An 8,787-nucleotide genomic window follows, 5' to 3' on the forward strand; every position below is an offset into this window, starting at 1 on the left:
GTTGGAGGTACCTGGATTCTAATGGGTGAGTGAAGCCCAAATCAGTCTTTGAATAATGCTCAGCCTTGTAGGTGTCTCCGTTTGTCTCCATTTAGGTATTATTTTTATAAGAAAAGCGAATATTACAAAGACAGCTTAAGTCTCCAATACCTTTTCAGCCAAAGCAAACAAATTTGAAGAGAGTTGCTGTAGGAACTTCATACAGCTTGAAAAAATGAGAATGCACAGTACTTAAAGCCTGCTAAATTTCTGCCTGGCAAATTGTGAAACAAGAGTCACCTGACTTGTTGTGAAGGAAAATTAGATTCTGCATCGGGGAACATTATGGCTGGATGTCATTGCTAGAATATGTGGCAATGAAGCAATTAAAACTGTGGTGAAAGGACATGGTTGGCTGCTGGCTTTAGGCTGTCAACACATTTCAAAGACCTGTTTGGCTCTCTTTCTCATACTGTTCATTGTAAATGAGTGAATGGTCTTTAGAAAAAACATTGTGTTTGAATGTGCTTTCAGACACTAGATCTGAGTGTCTAGATTTTTCACCACAATTATGAGGGTGAATGACAACTGTCAATCATTTCAAAGGCAGCTCTCAGATTCAAATGATTCTCATACACTCACTGAGTTCATATAACATGACAGCCCTTTTTGGATAACTAGCTACAGTGGGTTGTCATCCTGTCTAAACCTAGAGCACTTTCCACAGGATGGATTGTTCTTGGAAAACTTGACCTAGCAAACCTTGACTTGTTCTAGGGTTGTTGAACCCACGATGAGTTGCTGTATTGTCTGATCCCAGCACTGAATAAAGCAGAGCACTTTCCTAGTGATGAGAAAAAGCTCCATCTCGGTCCAAAAACCAAATGAGCCTATTGGAATTTGCCTGCCTGTTGACTTGACAACCGACTGATGTAGACCTCCTTGAACAAGGTGGAGGGAGATGGCGATAAGACACTTAATCCTGTGCACAGCATTTTCGCTTGACTAGGTGTGGGAAAAGGACAGGACAATTCCCCCCCCCACACACACACACACAAATATACATGCACAGCCCCCAAAAGGCCTCCTAGTGACTGGGAGCCAAAATAGCTCTTGGTTGAAAAACAATAAAATGTTGCTTCAATCCCATACAATCCCATACAAAGTCATAAACCAGGAGGCATTTCTCCCCGCCACATGCAGTGCTATTCATGGAAGCTGTCACAGGTTACTGCTTTTGTCCATCTGGTGTCACTCACAGTGAAACTAGATATTTTTCCATAGACATGTGATCCATAGCTATTATCAGATGTTAATGATCACCAGTCATGAACACTTCCCTATTATACCTTTGGCCATATCATCCCTTGACTGCAGCTCCAACCACATTTCTCAATCCATCACCACCCTCCAAATTTCTTTATCTAATCCAACCCCAGTGGCTTGATTCTTGTGGGTAAGCTGGCCCTCTAAGAGACTCATGGCAAGAACTCCTCTGTAGAACAAACAAAACAAACAGGCTCAAATTATCCCTGGGACAAATCAAGATTATGACAATAACAACTCCTCCAAGACTGTTGGATGGGTTGCAACAAAGATTAATCTTTCCATCCATGTTTTGCAATGATATTCATAAAAAAGTTCAGTGAAGAGTTTAATGAGATGAATTGTACCAGTTATTATATACCCAGGCTGGTGCTAGCCTTAAAGTTAGGGAGTTATTCTTACAGATGATTGCTTAGGATTTGAAAGTGTTCTCAGTGCCAATCAACAGGATATAGTTTCTGTTCTATACATTCAGTTCTGCTGAAATAGTCTCATAGTACAACCCAATGCATGCAAACTTAGAAGCAGTTTCCTCACTGTATTCAGTGGGGACTTAGTCCCAAGCAAGTGTGTAATGGAATGCTACCCTGTGATTAAGCCTACAAAGCTGCTTTGCTTTGCTTTCCAATGATTTGGAAAAAGATTATTATGTCTACACCAAGACAAAATTGGCAGATGTCCTCTAGTGGAACACCAAGGCCAGCAGTGAGAGAAATGGAAGGAGAACAGAGGCTCGCTCAGGTAAGGATGAAACACCTGGCAAAGTGCATCAAGGCCAGAAGTGAAGGCTGAGTCAGGATCAGGCAAGGGCCAAGAATGTGGCAAAAGCATGGCAATATCAGAGGCAAAGTCAAGAAATGTCAAGATTTTGTTGTTGTTGTTGTTAGTTGTGAAGTCATGTCCAGCCCATCACAACCCCATGGACAACATTCCTCCAGGCCTTCCTGTCCTCCACCATCCCCTGGAGTCTGCAGGATTGGAGTCAGGAGCATTAAAGAACCACCAAAAAGACTTGTATTGTTGTGGCTAAACTAAGCAAGACTGGGAAGCCTTTTATCAGGCCCCCTGTGGCTCTCATTTGATAGGCTGGGCATGATTGCACTGGCCTTAACCCTACAAGCATCAACAAGTCCGATCAGCCAGGCCACCTTCTGTATCATTCTACAGATCCTTGGCAGATCAGTATAAAAGACTAAGATAGTTCCTTAGCATGTGCATGAGAGCAGGGGAAATGGTTTGCTGTCAAACATATTGCCAGATCTTAATTGCCCATATCTTCCTTGTAATCCTTTCGATCATCTTAAAATGACTGGTCACTGATCATCTCTTATTTGCTTCATAATAACCCTTATCAGTTTCCTGACCCATATATGTTGCACAATGCATGTACTGACACCTACTGGTTGGAAGAAACTGAAAGGAAATCACTGCCTCAGCAGCAGTATTAACATTTGTACCTCAGATTCTGCTGCATTTTATTGTTACTAAAAAAAAATGTTGTGCCCAGTTCAGGCAAATGCATGGAAAAATGAACCTGTTCATGCAAAAAGGTAAATCTCTGTATATTTTGTGCAGTTTATGCTGCAGATGGAGTTTGCATTTCCAAGGTAAATCCTATGAAATTTCTAGCACAAGATGTAGCAACCTAATTAAAAAGAAAGACCAACGCATGAGCCTATCAAGTAAGAACCCACTGGTGGAGCATATTTATATTGCTCAAGGAATGATGAAGCTGAGTTCAGTTGCATTTTCTAACCCTCAAAACATAATTTGGAGCAGGTGAGGCTGATGACTCCTATGCCAATGAAGTTCCCTACCCATCACAGCTTTTATTTGTACTGAATCACACCCCCAAATTAGGTTCACCACCACGGAGCACCATGATAGCTCTCTTTTTTTTAAGTTTTATTAAAATTTTAAACTAATACTACAAACATCAAATATCACATACATTGGATTTACTGAGTCAACCCCCTACTACATATTTTTTAACATTCCATAGCCAAATTCAAATCAGTTTATAATAACTTGAAAACATCTCTAAATTTACGCCAAGTCTCGTTTCTCCAGCCAATTATAGAAAAAATCCCAAGTTTGACAGAAGTCAGTGCCTTCTTTCTCCTTCAATGATAAAGTCAATCTATCCATTTCTGCACAGTCCAATATCTTTCTTAAAATCAGTTCATCGGTGGGTAGCGCCTCACTTTTCCAATATTGAGCAAATGCAATCCTCGCTGCTGTGATTAAGTGTAACATCAAATACATTTCCTGTCTGTTAACGTCTTCCAGTATGATGCCTAACAAGAAAACTTCAGGTTTAAAAGCAAAGGGTTTTTGTAGTATTTCCTCCATCCATTTATGTATTTTAATCCAATACTTTTTTGCATCATCACAAGTCCACCACATATGATAAAAAGTACCCACTTTATGTTTACATTTCCAACATCTGTTTGACATGTTTGGAAACATCTTAGCTAATCAACTTGGCGACAAATACCATCTATAAAACATTTTATATAAATTTTCTTTATACAAAGTTGCTAATGTTACCTTAATGTTTCTTTCCCATAGTTTTTGTCACTTTTCTAGTTCAACATTAAATCCAAAATTTTGTGCCCATGTTATCATCGTTTCCTTAACCTGTTCCCCTTCCATTTTCCTGTCAAGTAAAAAAATCATATAATCTTTTAATAACTTTCTCATCTGTTTTAAGCATCACTTGATCAAACTCTGTTAAGTCTTTGTAAAACCCCCATGCTTTACAATCTTTAGCATATCTCAATTGCATCTGCACCTTATACCACCAGGAGATATTAAGTCCCTGTTCTTGTATTTCTTGATCCAGTTTCAAGCCACTGTCCTTATCCAAAATATTGTCATATCTTATGATCCCTTCAAAGTTCAATACATTTGGATATACAAAAGCTTCCATAGGTGAAAGCCATCTTGGTAGTTTATTATACACTTTTACCTTAAGTTTTTCCCACACTTACATTAATGATCTTCTAATAAAATGACTAAGAAAAGACCCATGCGACTTAACTTTCTCGTACCACATATAAGCTTGCCAACCCATCTGCAAGTCATGACCTTTAAGATACAAAATTCTCTTATTTCACAAAGTTATCCATTCTTTTGGCCAAACTAAAACAGACGCTTGATAATACAACATCCAATCAGGAAGACCAAAGCCTCCATTCCTTTTAGCTTCCTGAAGCATTTTTAATTTAATCCTTGGTTTCTTTTTTCTCCAGATAAATCTCAAAATTTGAAAGTTTAGGTCATCAAAGAATTTTTTTTATCAATTTTTACGGGAATCATTTGGAACAAAAACAAAAGTTGAGGTAATATATTCATTTTAACAAGTGCTGTTCTTCCCATCAAAGAAACTTGTAAATTGGCCCATTTTTCCAAATCACCTTTAATATCCTTCAATAATTTATCATAATTATCTTCTTTCAAAGAAGTACATTCGGCTGTAAGATAGATTCCCAAGTATTTAACCTTTTTAACAATCTGCAAATCTATTTGTTCCTGGAGTCTTTCTTTATGGTCTCGCATAAAGTTTTTAACTAACAGTTTCGTTTTTTCTCTATTTATTTTCATTCCCGTAACCTCACCATATTCTTCAATCTGTTGTAAAAGTTTAGGCATTGTTACAAAAGGTTCCTCCGTTATAAAGACCAAATCATCTGCAAATGCTTGCAATTTATAACTTTCGTCCCTAATTCTAGTGCCTTTGATGTCCTCATCATCCCTAACACTTCTATTCAGTACCTCTAAGATCAAAATAAACAACAGGGGTGACAGCGGACATCCTTGTCTTGTGCCCTTTTGGATCTCTATAGGGTTTGAAAGTTCTCCATTAATTAAAATCCTTGCTGACTGTTTTTGATAAATACTTGATATCGCATTCATAAACTTTTCACCAAACTCCATTTGAATCATCTGTTGCATCATAAATTGCCAATTGACATTATCAAAGGCTTTTTGAGCATCCATAAACAGTAAAGCCATTGGTTTTTCAGTATGTATCTCATAATATTCTAAAATATCCAAGATAGTTCTCAGGTTATTCTTCATTTGTCTTTTTGGCAAAAAGCCATTTTGATCTGGATGGATAAAGTCTATTAGGAACTTCTTTAATCTTTCTGCCAGTATAGAGGCAAAAATTTTGTAATCCACATTTAGTAATGATATAGGTCTGTAGTTTTGAATCTGTGTTACATCCATATCTTCTTTTGGTGTTAATGTAATATTTGCCTCAGTCCAAGTAGTTGCTATTTTAGCATTTAACAATGCTTCATTGCATATACCTTTTAAGAATGTAGCAAAGATTGCCTCAAAGGATTTATAAAACTCAGCTGGCAGTCCATCCAGGCCAGGAGTCATTCTTTTGTCGCTTAATTGCCTCTATTACTTCCGTGATTATTACTTCTTGATTCAGTAGTTTTTGATATTTTTCTGATATTTTTGGTAGTTCTCCCTTTCGAATATACTCTTTAACTTTCTCGATTGAAATCTCCTCCTTCTGATATAACTTTGTGAACAAGTCTTCCGCTATTTTCTTAATTTGTGCACCTTGTATATGTAATTGTCCTTCTCCATCTTTCAGTTTCCCAATCAATCTCTTTTTCTTTCTTTACTTTATGTGCTAACCATCTCCCTGGTTTATTAGCATTTTTGAAGAAGTTCTGTTTGGTCAACTTCATTTGTTTAGTAAATTCATTTGTGTCCAAGAGATTTAACTTGTGCTTTAAGATATTCATTTGAAACTTTCTTTTGTTGGGTCTTCCTGCAGCTCTTGTTCCCGTTTCATCAACTCCTCTACTATCACTGTTCACTCTTGTTTTTTCTTTTTATTTATTTGCGCTGAGTATGTTATTATCACTCCCCTGGCATAGGCTTTAGCTGTATCCCAGACATTCTGTAAAGAAGTTTCTTCTGGTTTGTTTATTTGAAAGAATACTTGCATTTCTTTATCTTTTCTGTAAATTTTTTATCTTTTAGCAGTGCTTTGTCTAGACTCCGTCTGGGCGTCCTTACAGTTCCTTTTAGTGATAAAAGTACCGGATTCTGATCTGCCCAGACATTTGCCTCTATTTCAGCTTCTACATGATAGCTCTTATAAAGCTCTAAATAAAGGCTGCAATAGAAAGGGAGCCCAATTGATGCAGGCGCCACCAGTCTCCCGTAGTTAGGAAGATTAAAGATGTGCCAAGTACTTGCTTGCTTCCTCTGCTGCTTCATCTCTCATGGTCTGAGTTTCCATCAATCCTAGTGTGCTATGATGTCCAGATCAGGCAACTACGAGCATTAACCTTGATACTATGGGCTTGAGTTGTGTTTTGGAGGTTAATGCAAACCAAGCTTACCTAGATTCAGAAACCATGGCCAACTACAATTAGAAGGGAACCCTAAATGGGTCTGGAAGTCAGCATATAAGATGGAAAGAGGGTGATTAAATGGTGTACAAAGTCTTCAGGACTATTGGTACTTTCCTAAACCAACTGGAACATCTGAATTTAGCCAAAGCCTGGTGATGAAGGCAATATGCCTTACTCTGTGCAGGCTTTCATCAACTCAGTTCAGATTTCATGCTCCATGCACATTGAGCAAAGACTTCAATTTAGCAGCATAAAGCACAGATAATCCTTTTGAGTTCAGCATCATACTTGGTATTTGGCTTTTGATTACAAGTCTAATTTGTCATTGTGCTCCACTTAAGTAATGCCAGTTTAACTTCCTAAATAGAAATCTGCCTTTAATACTGATACATTAGGATTGTTTGTTTTTAGCATTGTCTTGTACAGGAATTGACATGGCTCATTCTGCAAGCAGGATGAATGCATTAAACAAACTGAATGCTTACTCACCATGTAAATAAAATCATAGGAAACAGTTATCATGAAATGCTTGTAGGATGATTCTGAATACAATAAACCGAGTATGTGTGGTACTAGTATTAGTATAGAACAACCCTTTCCAGCCTGGAGACACGCAGATATCCTGGACTAGACCTCTCATCACCCCAGCTTTGTTGAAAGCTGGCATGGAATATAAATCAAGGATGGGTGGGTTCATGTTCTTGAGTTGTCTGTTTTCTTGAATTCTTAATACATAAGAGAAGTGCAAAATAAGTCCTGAAATAATTTCTGGTTTCCCTTCAGATCGTATAAATCTTTCACCTTTTTAACTAAATAATTTTTATATTCCTATGTATCTTCCACTTTGGAAAAATGAATCAATCATGGTAGAAAGTAATATTTTAGCATGAGACGCTGATATGCTTCCATACATCTATTCTGTCACTAGTATGGCACCAATATAGAACAGTGTAAGAGGAGTAATGGGAGGAATTGGAGTGGCTGCAATCGCTTTCTCATCTTCTCTGTCTTACTGAGTGCAGAATCTCAGACACTGGGGCGGTCCCTGTCTGGTCTTCTCAGGTTTCCCAGAAGGCCACACCCCTCTCCTTTCCCTTAACCTTACTGTGGTTTGCTTGCCTTTCGTGCAGCTCTCCCCTCATTCAGTATGTTGAAATGCTTCTCCTAAGACATAGTAAGTGGGAGTAATAGCTTTAACCTACAGTAATGTCTCTTCCACTCTGTAGCCCCATCCCTCTGTCTTTGCCCGCACCCACAATTGGAATTTACTTATGTTGTAAGCCATCCAGAGACGCAAGTAATTGGATGGCACACAAATTTTATAAATAAGTGTGTCTCCAAGACCTTTTCCAGAATGGAGTTCAGTCCTTAGTCCGAAAGAGGCTCTTCCCTAAGGACATCATCTTCTAGAAACATTCAGAAACAGCACCATTGAGCCCAGCTAACAGCCACAAAGCTGTGACCAAGCTTTCCATTTTCACTATGTTCTTCAAGCTGGTTGTTAAGCAGAAGCAAAGCCAGCAAGAGGATGGGGAAAGAAACAGATGCTGCTAAACATGCTGAAGGATCCAAGCAGGCTTAAATAGCTTGTACTGCTAGTCTGTGGCAGACCTAATACAAAGGCAGAACAGTTGTATCAGAATGCCTTTGGCTATGGGCTGATCCTCACAATCTATTGAACTTCTGGGACAAAAGGTCATCTTTATGTCTCATGTATAGGAAACGCTTCAAGTTTACTACATGATTTGCCAGCAGAACTCACTGGGAACAGGGGAAATGGGGAAAGAGGCCCTCAAACCACACAGGTAGGAATGGATTCTAAATGGTGATTTTTTGGAAGCTACTACTGATCATGAGAGTCCCTTCTGCAAATTGGCCATGTGGCAAGTTCCCACACCCCCAATTGCTGTGAATGAATCTGGGGTCTCAAAGGAAGAGCATTAAGGTACAGGGAGGGTGGAAGGGCATTTTATGTTTAGGAGATTACAAATAAATGTTCCAGAAAAACAAGGAAATAGGAGGTGACTTGTTTTCCTCCGCACTGAAAATAGGGGCAAGGTACTTGTGCATGTGTGGCTGTGTGTAAAGGAAGCAA

This window comes from Varanus komodoensis, unplaced genomic scaffold (genome assembly GCF_004798865.1).
Source record: "Varanus komodoensis strain SLA01 unplaced genomic scaffold, ASM479886v1 scaffold14_1, whole genome shotgun sequence".
In the NCBI taxonomy this organism is placed as follows: domain Eukaryota; kingdom Metazoa; phylum Chordata; class Lepidosauria; order Squamata; family Varanidae; genus Varanus; species Varanus komodoensis.